At 44.5% G+C, this 16,093-nt stretch overlaps 1 protein-coding gene and 1 long non-coding RNA gene across 3 annotated transcripts in view; one reads left to right on the top strand and one right to left on the bottom strand.

Moving 5' to 3' along the window:
* Sobp (sine oculis binding protein homolog) overlaps positions 1-16,093 on the top strand; it is a 160,956-nt gene that overhangs the window by 78,498 nt on the left and 66,365 nt on the right. The gene's annotated exons all lie outside the window — the stretch shown is intronic.
* LOC107977492 lies at positions 990-10,074 on the bottom strand. The gene is made up of 3 exons (XR_003482731.2): positions 9,982-10,074; positions 3,615-3,726; positions 990-1,430 (listed from the first exon to the last, which is right to left on the bottom strand). It is a non-coding gene; the product is annotated as an uncharacterized LOC107977492 (long non-coding RNA).

The raw sequence follows: 16,093 nt of genomic DNA, 5'->3' as shown, positions 1-16,093 counted from the left end.
CATGGATTGTTGGACACCTCACCTAGTGGCTCCCCTTGGATCACATGTCTAATATTGTTCTAGTATGCTCAGGATGGATTATGTGCAAAAAAAAAAAATGGTCACACCACCCCTCGGAAGGGGGTGTGGTGGGCAGACACATTGATTGATGTCTCAAGTCCACTGCCTGATATTTATTGTATATGAGTCTAGCACTGTGGCAGACATAAAGGATGGTCCAAAGCTCTGAGTCTTTCCTGGTTCAGGAGGCTTCCCTTTCTCCTGTACTGCAGAATTAGGAAACGTAAGAGCATCAGGAAAGAGTCGGAGCTTTTGATCACCCAGAATTTCAAATGAACCAGTAATATTTATCATACACTATCATTAATAAATAGAATTAAGTGGCAAGAGACATTTCTAGTTATTGGCTTTGTTATATTGTCTGCATATTTCAACTTATTTTTAAAAAAGCTAGTCACACACACACACACACACACAAAACACAACAAAGAAACATAAATCTGGGCAAGAATTTCGATGAACAATGGAAGTGTGGTAAAATCGCCTGTGGAGTCCTTATAAAACACAATCTAGTAAATATGTATTTTAATGTTTCTAGCAATTTCACAAACTAAAACCATATTGAAAATGAACAACTGACTCAAATAAGCCAAAGCATGCCTCAGGCAACTCTAAACTTCCCACCAGTTTGGGGTTGACTTCTGTCACTCCTAACATTTGTGAGAGGAGATGGTTCTAAACAACACAGAAATGAAATCACAAGTTCCACACACAGAATAAATTAGGTTGGGAGCAGCACAGACTTCAGCGCTGTGAGCCGGATGCTCCTCACACTGGCTGTTTCAGTACACCAAAGAGCCCTGACGGTCCTTGGATGAGAAGCAGCAGCCTTCGGGTTATCAGGACACTGCTGGGTGTTTCTCAGGTACCCTCTGCCCTCTTCCTTTTGTACTTTAACCTGTCAGTACCCTGTGAAGAATCCTGTGCTATAATTTATATCTGTGCCTCCCGTTGGATCCCCTGGCTACGGCTTAGTGTCTTCATTTGTGAAACAGGAGAGCCATTCCCAGCAGGCTGGAAACCTTCATGTGCTGACCCCTGGAAAATGGTCTCCATTTATTAAAAATCTCTCGACCCCTCCATTCTCCCCCTAACATATTTAACACGAAGAGAAAAGAAAGGAAGATCCATGGTTTTAAGTGGTGTTTTGAAAGAGTTGTTTTTCAAAAATCACAGTGAAGAAGGCAGGAAAAGAATGGAAAAGAAAGAATGGCTAGACAACCCATCTTGCCCCTCGTGTGTCCCAAATAGAGGGCCTTTTGCATCCTGAGCAGGATCAGATTTGGCTTCCAGAAATGCTTGTGAAGTGAAAGGGATGCTGGTGACTGGGAGGGCAGTTGTGTCTCATTTCAGGACAATGGGCTGAAGACCTTGGGATGAGAGGATAAAGGTAATGATTTCATTGCTGTCCCCTACCAAGTAAATCAGAATTTCCAAATGAATTTCAAACATTTCAACAAAAACAAAAAATCAGAGCAGCATTGGATGGATCCCAGCAGAGGTTCCCCAAGGATACTATGTGCATGAGACTAAGACCCTCAATGGATTTTAAAACACAGTAGGAGGGGCTGAAATGGAGGCTGCCTGCACAAGCCCACCTTGCTGGGCTGCGTCTTTGTTGCAGAGCATGAAGCAGGCGCCTTAACTTTTCCTTACATTTTTTTTTTTTGGCTAGTGTTGCATCTTGTAAGTCAGAGTCTAAGCTTCTCTTGTCCATATTTTTTTTTTTTACTGCACAGAAGGTTTCCCATTTTGCAAGTGTTTGCAGCACGGCTGGGCCCAGAGCTAAAACACAATGCGTATGGAGTGCAGTATGCATTCAGTTCACCAGGTTCTTTCCACCATATGGGCTGCACAGGGTGCTTTTCACTTGAGATGCCGCTGCCAAGGTTCCAGGAACCCAGAGTAATAGAGGAGAGAGGGGATGCAGCCCTGGGCTTCACCACATCTGGGGAGAGGAGCCTGGTATTCAGCAGCTGCCTGCCTTCTCCCTCCCTCTTTCGACTTGTGTCTCTGTGTTCCAATCATACACAGTCCTGTTACTGGCCTTCTCTCTGAGCCTTGACGCCCTGTACCAGCCATTGTTAAGACAAACATGGAATCCCAGTTGAACTTCCAGGAAGAGAGCAAAGGAAGTAATTAGTACTTATGCTAATGAGACTAGCAAGACTGTGGTTAAAAACTCATCAGTTACAGAGGGGACATGACAGGAGCGGGAAAGCCAGTTGATGTGCCTTTTCTCTCTCCTACGCAGTTATTGTCTTTTATTTCCCACACGGCACAGTGCAACTAGCATTTTCATAGGAAAGCAATACTGGTCTGAGCTTTGTGGGAGAATCTCTCGGCAGAACACCCTTCATGCTGTATGATTTCATGGTGAGAAGGAGTGAGGAGTGTTCGGTTATACTTACACGATGGTGCTGCATATCCTTCTGTCTCGCAGCCTAAATACATACATTCAGGAAACTTCACTTTGATGTTGACTGCTTAAAGAACCATAACCTCTTTGATTTTATTAGAAAGTTAACGTTCATTTGTCCTTTTTTTTTTTCACTTTCCTTTAACTCAGCCACTAACATAGGATAGAACACTCTCCACCCACAAGCCTAGTGACAGGGTGTGTCTACATGTGATGAGGATCCTCGTCAGGGTAATAACAGTGCTATTGTAGTGAATCCATTGTGAATGGGTCAGTGTCTCCGCTTGGTTCACTGACTTCAAGTTTCTCACAGGCTTTCTCAGCATGCCGACGCCTACCTTTTGGCCAATAGAAAGGGATGTTAATGATTGTATTTTCATGAGTCCTAAAGAAGTCACTGCTCTTGACTCTATGCATGATCTGGAGTACTTCCTGAACTCTCTGTGAACTGCCACATTACTGATAAGTGGGTCTAGGGAATTCTTGTACTTGGTGACCATCTACTTGGAATGACAAGGCTTTGGCAGTTTATCCTGTGTATTATCACTCAGTTTTGTCTAGTGAAAGGTCACCATCACCCCAGAGGAAAGAGGAGACCAATGCAGAGACTGCCCTGTTCATGTGGAAATCTAGCTGGACAGAGACACAGCTCTGGTAGGCAGTACTCCATGAGATATGAAGGTGACACATTCAGGCTGAGTTAAAGGCGGTGAAAAGACAAGTGGCCCTCCTCTGGCTTTGTTTTCCCTCTGTCAATCAGGGCTAGCTGGTACTTGCTACCCACACCCGACTGAATGAGCAGTTATAATCACAGGCAGTGCTGAGGATGTTGTTGTATTGCCCAGGAAACAGGACTGAGCATTTATGGTACATGTTGACATCTTTGTTCTAAACCAAAGGTCAAAGGGAAGAAAATGCCTTGAAATTAATGGAATTCACTGTTGTGTAGGAGGGGCTCCTCAAAGTCTTGGGCTTTATCAGTGGCAAAGGAAAAGTCACAGCAGACTCTCCCTGTATTGTGGATGATACAGCGTCCCTTTGCAAGGGTGGTGACAGCCACACTGGAGTTCAATCTCATTCATTTGGCAATTGGTTATTTTAACACAAACTGTGCCTGAGGAACACGATTACACACCTGTCAGCCATCTGATGGGAAAGAGAGCGCTCTGTAAGCAGAGGGACAGGCCACATTTCTACTCTGGTCTCTGTGGAGTCTTCTCCATCAAAGATGTCATTTTTCATTTCTCCTGAAACAAGACAGACATGATAGCTACGGCCTTGTCTGGATCATTTATCGGAAGTGCTGCCACAGACACTAATCTAAACTAATACAGTTTCATTTTGATTACATCTTTGCAGACATCAGATCCTAACACCCAGGAGGGCAGGGTGTAATATTCAGAAACAAATGAATGTAAGCTCTGAGTAGTACCTGCACAGTAGCTTCCTGTGGCAGGGGGAAGTGGTAGGGAGAACCAGAAATCAAGATGTTTTGTACAGGAAGATATTTTACATTAAGATGAAGTCAATCAGTGAAATAAAAGGAAGCCTTTCCGATTGCTTAGATGAAGGAGAAATTACTGAGATGGGTCACACTGAAGGATTACAAAGAACAAAGTATGTTCTGGAAATGTGAGCACATTAAAAATAAATAATTAAAAACAAACTCAGGAGCAATGGAGATGGCTCGGTGGGTAAAGGAGCTTGCTGCCAAGCTGGACAACCTGGGTTTGATCTCAGGAACCCAAGTGATAGAAGAGAACTTACCCCACCCCCAAGTTATCCTCTGACCTATGGCGTGTAGCATTCCCCAATAAGCAAATAAAGACATAACAATGATACTTGTTAAACTCCAACCTCAAAGGCAGTAGTTAGAGCTGAGTTCTATACCAAATAAAGACCCCAGTAAATGCCCTGGGGTTAGTCCTTGTCTTCCAGTTTAAACAAACATTTTGCTAATTTGCACACATTCTACGAAGTGGTGAATCAAATATCAGGTTGTTTGGACACTCACTCTCTTTGTTTTCCCCATTCCCTGGTGTCACTGATGGGACTAGTCAGCTTAGAAAAGGCATATAAAATCACAATCTGTGTGCACCTGGCTTACATATACAGAATGATAAGAACACACTCTGTTATTGGGTTAGGGACAGTGTTTATACAGGGTAATATTAATAATAGGGAATACAGAATAACGAGAAATGATGTGAATGATAACCACAAAAATGAATATCAAAAGCTTGCTGAGTTCTTTGGCAGAATATGAAGGATGTAGAATTTGATGGATAGCAAGCAATACCCAAGAATCCTGGGCTGCTCATGTGGGAGCTCTGTGGGGTTGGGATGTTGTTTGTTGAAGGAGATGATATGCAAGAAACACCTAAGAAGAGATGAAAAGAAGAGGGAGGGCCATTGAGATGGCACAGTGGGTAGAAGCGCTGGACACCAAGTTTGATCCCTAGAACCTACATACTTGGTGGGAGGAGAATGGACCCTGATGCTTTGTCCTCTGACTTCTGCATACAAGATATGACACATGTGCACAAACATGCCTGTGTGCACACACAGACACACACACACACACACAAAATTAGCAGAAGGGCGAAGGGAAGAAATGGAGACAGAAGGATGCCTGGGTAGGAGCAAGATAAACAATCCGATGTCAAAAGGACTAGACATGGTCTCTCCATTTGGGCTGCAGCCACACTGTGTGCACCGTTAGAATTCTGATTAGTGCATGTGTGTACACGTTTCCAGACCTCCTTGGCTCTTTGCCAGCGGCTCCCGATGGGCATCTGCCTGTGATTCCTAATCACACTCTTTCAGCTGCACACAACTTAAATTTTAATCAAAATTTCAATGTGAGAAAAGATGTGAATCCCCATTACTTCCCGCCAGCTGATATTTTCCTCTCTAGGGAAAAAAAAAGAGATTTGTGACATTTAAGTTACTGTCATCCATTGAGTATTACTCTGGGGCATGGTTTAGGTTCCCACCTCCACCCTCCCAGGGTTGACATCAAATAAGCGTTATCACCACTGTATGCAAATGTCCCAATCAAGTTACCTTTCTTGATATTGTACAGAATATCTTACCCGGAGCAACTTCCGGGAGGAAATACTTGTGTAGACTCGAGGCTTGAGGAGGCTCAGCCCAGCACAGTGGGGAAGGTGTGAGAGGGAGCAGCTCAAAGGTGATAGATTACCCCATCTGAATGGGGGATGGAAGCCTTTGTCTGGCTTTCCCCCCTTTCCCTTTTTATTCAGCCTGGGGCCCCAGCCCTTGCAATGGTCACCCCCACATTCAGGATGGGTCTCACTACCTCAGTTAATCCTTAACACCATCACAGACACACCCAATAGTGTCTCGCCCAGCCTGAGATAATTCTTGGTCCAGTCACATTGATAATAAAGACTGGCCATCATAGCCACACATGACGTGCTTGCCTCCATGGAATTTGCTTCCAACTTGATCATAACCCTGCTTATGAGAATGTCTTTTATCCTTGCAGGTTGCCTTGATATACCTTTAGAAAATTATGATAATTTAAAAATTTAAATGAGACAGATGTGCATTTTAGATTGTGTATGGATAAACCTTTTCAAGGGATCTTTTGCTTCATTGTTGTTGTTGGACCTGAAAAGTTAAAGTGTGTTGAAAGTGTGAGCAGAACGCAGTTCATCTCAGGTGTCTACTTCCCGAGTTACCTGCTACTCCTGGCCTCAATAATGCTCAATAATGCTCAATGCTCAATAATGGTGAACAAAACAAAGAACGGTAGAAGTGGAGAAAAGCATTGTGTAAGCATCCTCACCAGTGCCGTCTGGTTTCTGCTTGGTCACATCTAGTGGTTCTGCATTAATATAGTGCAGTGCATATGACAGTTTATAGGGCCACCCAAAACATTCCTATGATTCAGACAAGGCCTTTCATCACTTAGGGAGTGGAAGTTAATTGTACTAGGACACTTGGTTACATGTAAATTCTACTTGCTTGTGTTAAAAAGGGAAGACTCATACTGTTTTATCAAGCAGTAGCCCTTAGTCCCCTTTTACTATTTTCCAAATCAAACCAGTGTTTTTGTTTGTTTGTTTCACAGTTAGTCAAGACTCACAGGAACAGGTTTGCACTCTGGAGTTTGGTGTCTTTGAAAACACACCTTCATCTCTCAGGGAGAACAGATTTGCATCCTCACCTTTGAGTCCTATAGCCATCCATTTGTGTGGGATGCAAATGAAACTGCAAGACACTGTCGAGTAAGCCCCACCTCTACCCTCAGCTGTCTGTCAACTTCAGGGTGTCTTCTGTCCCAGCTCCATGAAGGGTTTCATGCACCTGGCACCACACCTCTAGTCCCTGCCTTCTCTCTCCTCCCATTGTTTCCCAACCCTCAAGTGCAAAGAAGTCATTCCCTTCCATCCTGAGGCAGAAGCTTGTGTCTGCTAGCCCGTCTGTGCTTGTGTGGCCTGTGCTCCTTTAGCCTCGCACATTGGCCCTCAGCCTCCTAATAGGAGCCACTTCCTCTGCCTCTCCTCCGATCGAGCTATGCTGGATATCAGAGCTTCACTTTGAAGAGGAAAATCAAGAGGCAGGATCCCCCTCTCACAATGCCCCACGGGCACATGGGTAGTGATCCATGTCTCTGCCCTCTTTCTAATAATGCCTGCTGTTTCTGTTGCCCATTGTCACTGGGCATCCTCTGCTGACTGTCCCTGTCTGGAGTTAGTCATCAACCTGTGCCTGGTGACCCAACAGCGTACAACCCAGCTTTGCCTTCTGAAGCACTTGAGATTTAGTGAAGTCACTTTTGTGACATGGAGGTGGTGGGTTATAGACCATGTCAAGGTTTTGGATGCTTTAATGAGCTTCAGTCTGCAAGGGGCTCAGCACAGTACCCAACACAGGACAATAGTGAAATACTATTACTATTGCAAAAGCAACTACTGTACAGAGTTTTCATCCTTTGTGTCTGGTCACTGAGGTGGGCATGGTGGCTCCCTAGTGGACTCTAGTCTTGAGAGCCTCCTTCCAGTGCATGACACCTGAAGGGACTGTGGATAGTTGATATATTGGGATTCTGAGTGAAGAGAGTAAACAGAAGGGGCTGGCTGTTTGCAGGGTGGAAACACTTCATTATCCTCAATTTATGCCAAGAAGGGATATGGAACCCCAGGCAATGTTTTATCTTGTTTCACTTAGGTTTTGATCACAAAATGTACCCCCTTAATATAAAGTTTAATAGTAATAATAATAATAACAATAAAAGAGAGGCAAGAAATACGTAAAATTGCCCTCTGAAAATAGACCAGGGCTTGATGATCAACAGTGGGCTTCGATGGGGCCATCTATAAGCCCCAGTCAAATTCTGCCTAAATGAGTCTTTCCTACTTAAACATGCCACAGTCCCAACTTTTATTACCTCCATTCATCATCTGCAGAGTGGCTGGGACTTAAGATGAAGACTCCAGAGAGTATCATTTGAACGGAGGTCGTTTATTTATGACACCATACTGCCGCCATCTTTACAGTCAGCTCCGCTGAGAGGTTGATTGGTCCTAAGTATGGGAACGGTAATTTAGGCAGTTTTTCTTCTTTAAGCCTGGTGACACCTCCGTTAACAGGTCAAGTGGCACATGGATGGTAATTGAAGCTGTCAGGAAGACCAGCATGTTTGGAATGACATCCGGGCTTTGCACTCCAAAAAGCCCAGGGGGCCAAGCCAATGGATGCATCACCCCAGCTTTCTCATTTTCCTGTATCCATGGGCATAAATCATAGTATCGCTACATGGTACTCAGAACATTTATGTGCACAATGCACAGCAAAAGCAGATTCACTCTGGCCCTGGGCTTTATTCTTTGTGGTCAGGCTACTGTAAGTTTGTACAAGTGGTATGCCATTCTCTATTTCTTCCTAAAGAGATTGTATTTTTCAGAGAAATTTTATTGGGGGCATAGTTAATAGGATGTCCCGGGCTACAACAGTGATCAGAGAGAGACAAGGTAGGCCACAGTGAGGCCCAGGATGTCAAGATAGAGGACACATCTAAAGGATAGCACACTCTGGCTGGGCCAAATATTTAGAACAAAAGTTCTAATGTAGGGCCATAGGCAGGATGCAGCCAAGAGCTGAGGTGGTGGGGAAATGGCATCCAGATGGAAGTTGGTAGGACAGCTGCTGCTAGAGACGTGTGATAGCCAATATCAGCCTTGGGGCTTCTGCAAGCCTGCTCTGTTGGTTGGTGGTCACATGGGGAGGACATGGCCTGAGTTCAGCTTCGGCGAACCTAGAGATACAGCTAACTTTATCATATCTAGGCCCCCATGGTGGAGTTTCTTTTGGTGAGAGAAAAAAAAAGTTGTTAATTCGAGTGGGGAGACATTATCACTAATGATAGTTGTGACATCATACTTTTGATTTCTACAAGTATTTCTACAAGTCCTTAGAAATGAATTCAGAAGACTGTTCATTTCATGTCACACCTCTCCTGTGACTACCCTCACCAGATATGCTCTCTGAGTTGTTTCTTCAGAAGTAGAATGAAATGAGCACTGAGGCTCACCCAAATCCTCTAGCATGATTTCCAATGCCCATTGTCCCTTTGCCTGGAACTGTACATGCATGGCATGGTAGGTGTCATGAGGGCTGTGTTCTGTAAACATGACCCAAGGCAAGTGAGCTCACCCAGAACCACAATCCAAGCCTTTGGCATTGTTTTCCCAGCAACCGAGCTAATTAGCCATGCACCTGCATTGCCTGCATTACCACATCTGTCTTCTGGGGGTGAAGGGTATTGTGGATTGAGGAGAGGCTGGCACTTGGCCTTTGGCTCTCTGAATCACAGCCATACCTCCATGAATGATCACAGCAAACCAAGTTTACTCCTCAGCAAGTGCTTTCTCAGTGTCTCTGCTTCAGCCGGGAGTAAGCAGTGTCTTAAGCTGATTCATATGAACGATAATCATAGTTACAGCTGTGCTTGGATACCGCAGTGAATGAGACACTGTGACACAGAGCCCTTTGTGGTCTGCTCAGCATGGCTTACAGGGTTAAAAATCGGTAATATTCCAAAGCCGGTGATGCTTTGGAAACTCACAAAGGAAATCCCGAGAGTGAGTTCCACAGACATGTCTCTTCTGATACTGAGGGACCTCTCTGCCATAATTAATGACCAAACCTTCTTGAAAGGAGCATAAAGAAGTTGCTTTAAAGATTGTTTTTCATCAAACTTGAAGTTCCTTCTCTCTTAGTCGCTGATACAGGGACTCACCATTCTTTTCCTGAATTCTTTGCAGACACCCACCCTACCTCTGTCATATCAAACACCCCCTTTCCTAACTCCCTCGGTTCATTCAGTCCTGGGAAATAAAAACAGAAGGATTAAGAGAATACACACACACAGACAGACAGACAGACAGACAGACAGACAGACACACACACACACACACACACACACACACACACACACACACAATTTAGTGACACTGGTGTTCACAACTTACGACACAGGGACTTCTTTAGCTGGCAGCCCAGGAGAAGTAAGCAGTCAGGATCTATGGAGTTAGACTCGAGAGCCAGACTGCCTGGATGTGAATTCTGGTCCTACTTACTTGTTAGCTGTATGGCTCATAAATTATATTACCCCTCTCTGACTCAGTTTCCTCATAAATAGAACAGAAACAATAGTAACTGTTGCTAGGGTTTTCTTTTGGTGGGGTGGGTGGCTGCCTGTGTTAAATATGTTACTACAGGGAAACTGGTATAGAGCCTGGTGTGTGCAGAAGAGAGGAGAAATGTTGGCTGTTATTAGCAATCTCTGATAACATCCAGAGCAATTTCTTAACCTGGTTAGTTGTACACTTCCTAATCTCATTTGGGACTGGGCTGTTTCTGGGGGAAGACATCTTGTAGATAATGACGCCCCTCTAGAATGTCTGGATCCCCTTTGAGCCTTGCAGATGGGGTCCCGGAGTCTCCTTGCAGCCCTCTCCTGTTTCATATTTCCTCTGACTTCTCAGGTCCACCATGAGGTCTGCACACACAGATATGCACCCAGCCCCCTTCTGCCCAATGATTTGAGAGGATGGGATAAAAGCACCGACTGCAATGTCTCTAGGAGGCCAATTATTTAAGCATTTTATGGGTGCCAACCGGTAGCAAAGTGGAACCATTTCTGTTTGCCTGCCTTTTGTTTCCCTCTCTCAGGTCCCTGGGTAATAGATGCAAATGAATAGTGAAAAAGCCAAAAGGCAGGCGGTGGGCGGAGGTGGCCAAGGGGGAGGGGAACAATCAAGGAGCTGGGATAATCCAATGTGGATTAAGGTCCTGGATAATCAGGAACTGCCAGGGTGTGATGGTCGCACAGCTGTAACAGAGAATTGCAGAAAGGAACTGTATGCTGGGGCTCACTGTGGACATTTTGAAATAGCAGTTCTCACCAGACAAAGACATTTATGTGGTCTAACAAAGAGCAGTGAAGATAAATGCAGAAGGCTCACCTGTCCAATAGAGGAAAAATGGATTTAAAAATGAAAAGTAAAAACAGAGGTTTTTTGAACCACTTAGAAACCACTCTGATGACCCTGCAGCACACTGCTGTGCTGGGGTGAGCGTGATGTATCCCAGTTTGCATGGCAGTTGTGTTCCAGGCTGGTGTGGACTTTGCCGCTCACTGTAACTGTTGTGTAACCCTTTAGGGCCCCCAAGAAGGGCGACCATTAATCAGGCATAAGCTATCCAGTGCTTTTGTGGCTCTGAGCAGTTCCACCCCTGCGTCTTTCAGATGCTCATGGAAACCATAAACATGATTGAGTTCCCATTATCTTCATGTTGCATATTTGTTACCATTATTCTTTGAAGACTCCAAATTGGATATTAAAAATTTATGATATATATAAAGGTTTGCACGGAGTTAAAAAAAAAATCTCTGCAGCAAATAAGACCTTCTCATCCATCAGAAGTGTGCCAGCTGTCAGAGGAGCCTGGAGAGCCGTGGGGGGAGCCAGTCTGCTGCCCACAGAGGAGTGTGGAGAGTTAGGAGGAAGTGTGCTGGGAAGCGGCTTCTCCTTCCCTGGCACGCTAAATGGGACTTTAAATACATTTTGTTAAAAGAACAAAGTAAAAGAGCTCCATCACAGGACTCCCCACAGACTGTCTTCACCAGCGGATGAGCTGGGAGGTCCCCAAAGATTAGCGGTAATGTGAACTGAGAAGGTTCCTGGGTCTGGAGACTGATGCTTTCGGATGCCTGGGGACTGTCCAGTGCAGAGAGCCTGTTGCCAGTAGGAGTGCCCTACTCTGTCAGAGCTGCAGGCAGACACACAGCTTAAGCTACACAGAACTCTATTTGAACAGAAGGCAAGTCAGAGTAGGGAAAACAAAATGTTTCTCAACATTGGCTTAAAGCACAAGTAGGGTTAATGAATCCATTTGAGCTGCATTTACAGGTGTCTTTGTCAGGGTGACTACTGCAGAAATGAAATGTCATAACCAAAGCAGCTTGGGAGGAAAGGGTTTATTTGGCTTACCCTTCCACGTTACTGTTCATTACTGAAGGAAGTCAAAGCAGGAACTCAAACAGGACAGGAACCTGGAGGCAGGAACTGATACAGAGGCCAAGGAGGGATGCTGCTTACTGGCTTGCTCCTCATTGCTTGTCCAGCCTGCTTTCTTATAGGACCCTAGACCATGAGCCCAGGGATGGCACCACCCGCAATGGTCTGAGTCCTCCCCCATCAATCACTAATTAAGGAAATGCCTTATAGACCCTACCTACAGCTTCTTATGGGGCCATTTTCTCAGTTGAGGCTCCCTCCTCTCTGATGGCTTTACTTTGTGTCAAGTTGACATAAAACTAGCCAGCACACCAGGTATATGTTATATAAGCATTGCTAGGGCTTCATATATAATGAAGGATTGGAAAGGATTAGTTTATGAGAGCGAGAAGACATGAATCATAAGCAAGGTGAACCCCAATGAAGCATTCTGGACTGGCCTGGGACATTAGGAAAAGGTGAGATACAGGACCCAAGGAAGAGGGTACCTATGTGGTTAGTCTACCTTAGGGATGGGTTTATGTGCGAGAATTTAACAGAAAGGGGCAGAGGTTCATTCTAGGGGAAGTAGAAAAGAGAGAAGTGAGGCAGAAGGATTGTTGGCCACCATCCAAATCAGGTGCAATGCCCACTGCGGGGCTAAGAGCCTGCTGAGTAGTAGGTACAGACAGTGGAGGTCAAGATAGGCAAGCAGAAACTCAGGCAAGGAGAGAACTCTGGGGATCAGGACCAGAGTGGAAAGCAGAGTGTCCAGTACTGTGGTTGAAGGGTAGGAATCCATTCACTCACTCCATCCCTCATGTACAGAGTCCCTCTAATAGGCCAGGTGCTAGACCACACCCTGGAGATTTGCAGTTGATTGTATGTACTGAATCATGTGCTCCGGGGCTCAGGTTGTACATGCAGGGGCCCCACTGAATCGTGTGCTTAGGTTAGGACTCGGAAGAAGACTTCACAGGTGTCACCTATAAGGCAGTGTAGTTGAGGAGGCTGAACAATGTGTAAGAATTTTCTAGAATGGGAAAGGAGAGATGGAGTCTCTTTACCCCATGAAAATAAGGGTAAAGGACTAGAAACTAGTTGAGGGGGTCTGGGGATTTAGACTGGAGGAATTGCCCCCTGAGATGAGAGCAGCTGGGTTGTAACTCAGGGGAGGACAGGGAGCCACTCCAGAGACCTCCCTATGCTTTTCTAGCCAAGGGTAGGAGCAGGACAGAATCACTGTCTGACCTCTTGTTCAAAAAGGCATTCATAGTCCTATAGAAGGCAGTCTGCGATAGCCGCCAATTCCTCTGAGCGCCCTTGATATATGAGCACATGGTATCAGAAAAGGAAACAAAATTTCCCAAAATGGAGTTCTCATCCACTTACTATGAATCTGAAAAGGAAAGTTTTATTGCTTCTGGCTCAAAACATTAGTTATAAAATAGAAAGTTAATGTTCCCCTTATGTCTCTATAATTCCTCATCTCTAAACCTAGCCCCACAACTTTGAGATGTACTATTTTTGATGTTCCCAAGTCTGGTACCAACCCCACATGCGTGGGCTGACACAGCTGCATCTGCTGTAGCGCCGGGAGAATCTGGAACCTGCGCCACATTCTCTGCCCCCTAGCTCTGACTCCAGGCAAAACCTTTTCTTGTTTCCAAAATAAATGACAACATGGTGACACTGAAGTATACGCTCCCATTGATCACAGGGAAGTATAATTCCAAAGCTTCATTGTTTTTCTACTTACATGACAATGACATGAACCTTTCCGTAGATGCAGAAACATCCCTCTTGTCTGAGGTAGGCAAATGGATTTGTTTCTAGAATATTCTAAAGACAGAAAGAAATGATTTTGCTTCAGTATGAACATTGCACCAAGACTTTTTCCCACAGGAAGAAGCAATTTCTTTGAAGAATTAAAATTTGTTACAGAGGAATTTCAAAATAAAGCAAGTAGTGATTCATAGAAAAGTGAGTGCAAAGGCTAAGGCAGAGATTTTGGAATAGAGTCGTGTCATCAGGCAGAGTTACATCATCTAGTGTTTATTTAAATACCGGGCTCAACATGAAAACAGATGTGTGAGGCCAAGCATGGTGGCACATACCTGTAATCCCAGGATTTGGAAGGCTGAGGCAGGAGGATCTTGGGTTTGAAACCAGCATGAGCTCCATAACAACACAGGGTGGGAGATGGCGCAACAGTGAAGAGAGCACACTGCAAATGACCAGAGTTTTATTTCCAGTATCGTGTATGTGTGTGTGTGTGTGTGGGGGGGGGTAATGGGTGTGGGTCTCTCTCTCTCTCCCTCTCTCTCTCTCTCTCTGTCTCTTCTCCCTCCCTCTCTCTCTCTCTCTCTCTCTCTCTCTCTCTCTCTCTCTCTCTCTCTCTCTTGTGTGTGTGTGTGTGTGTGGTTGGGGGAATCACAGCTGCTTCTAATTCCAGCTTCAGGGACATCTGAGGCCTCTGGACTCTGCAGGCACCTGCCCTCACTGTGAGAATGTGTATACATACACACACACACACACACACACACACACACACACACACACACACAATTAAAAACCAAAAACAAATCTTTTTTTTAAAGCACAAGCCTATGTAGAAATCTTGCGATTTTAATGAAGATTTTTTTATTTTGTTTCTTTTGTTTATAGCAAAACTTGAAGCTTTCTTAGAACAGCAAGACAAAAATGTACCTTTTGCCTGACAGTCACATTTATTATTACACATTTGTAGTAAAATGCAACAAAATAGTCTTTCATTTATGTTTCCCTTTAGTAGCACAAATATCTAGCCCATTAGTCAGAATAAAACTGTTGGGAATAAGACACATGGAGTGAGTTAGTCCATCATCCAGGGTCTTGACAACATTCCTTCATTTCATAACTTGTCACTTGAAAACAAAGTCAGACACTCACACTGTCCTCCAGGCACCAATGGGTGCCAAGAGCCACCAGTAGGGTGGTCTACTTCTGGCAGTCCATTAGATGTGTATTGTTTGTAGATAATTTATGAACAATAATAAAACTGACTGCAAGTCTCTCTGCTCTGCATTATTACTATGACTAGCTGTTTGGGAATAATTTCAGTGTCCACATCCTCATCTGCAGGGATAGTTGGCTCCCTCTGTCTGTACCCCCAAATAGAGCAGATATAGAACAAGGCACAGGCAACAATGTAAGATTCTAAGTTGTCAGTAGAGCTTCATGGAGTCTACCTGACACAGCCCCCAAGATGCCAGGGAATGGTGAGGAAGTGCATTTTTGGAGAGAGTTAAGCAGGCAAATGTTGAAGAAAGTAATGAGAGACCCAACCCTGCCTTTCCTTCCACAAACCAGCACCCTTGTTGGGGAAATGGAAGTCGAGTAAAGAGAGAATAAAATGTAAGTACTGGTCTGGGTCGGAGAGGTGGAAGAAGGCATTTGCCAGGAAGTGAAGTAAAGCTCTCCAAGTCTGTTTGTCCATTAGAAACTGAGAGACAAACATGAGCAATCATGAAGTTTGCCAACCATCACTCTTTAGAGTAAGACCCACCTTGGGGGCCACATCTGCCAAGCATTTCACAGTGGCTCAGTGTCCTTTCGATGCCTGGGGATGCCCTCCTTAGCCCAGTGGTTCTTGGCTCTGCTTGTGCATTGATGTCATCTGAGAGCTTTTTATTGTTTGGTTTTGTGTTTTATGGGTTCACAAAAAACTACACTCTGAGCCCTATACTTGACCAATTAAATTAGATTTGTGGAAAAATAAAGAAGATAAGAATCAGGAACCAACATGTTAGTAAACAGGAAACAACCCACCCAAGATGGTTCTAATACACAACCAGGGTAGAGGGCTACTGCCTAGTTGAATGCACTTAATTCCACCTAGGAATAATTTAAAATTTCATTTAAAAACTTCCTAATGCAAGTGGGTCACTTTGGTGAGAGGTGTGTGTCAGGGCACACATGCACGTGGATATAAGGGTGATGACTCTACATTCCTTGGACTTTGTGTGGTCTCCATTCTGTGCCATAGGTGAAAACACAGCAAATGTTTAGACAATGGGTTATTTCTTTTCTTTTTCATATC

Source organism: Cricetulus griseus, chromosome 2 (assembly GCF_003668045.3).
Source record: "Cricetulus griseus strain 17A/GY chromosome 2, alternate assembly CriGri-PICRH-1.0, whole genome shotgun sequence".
Lineage (NCBI taxonomy): Eukaryota > Metazoa > Chordata > Mammalia > Rodentia > Cricetidae > Cricetulus > Cricetulus griseus.
This window is presented reverse-complemented; position numbering and strand designations above follow the sequence as displayed.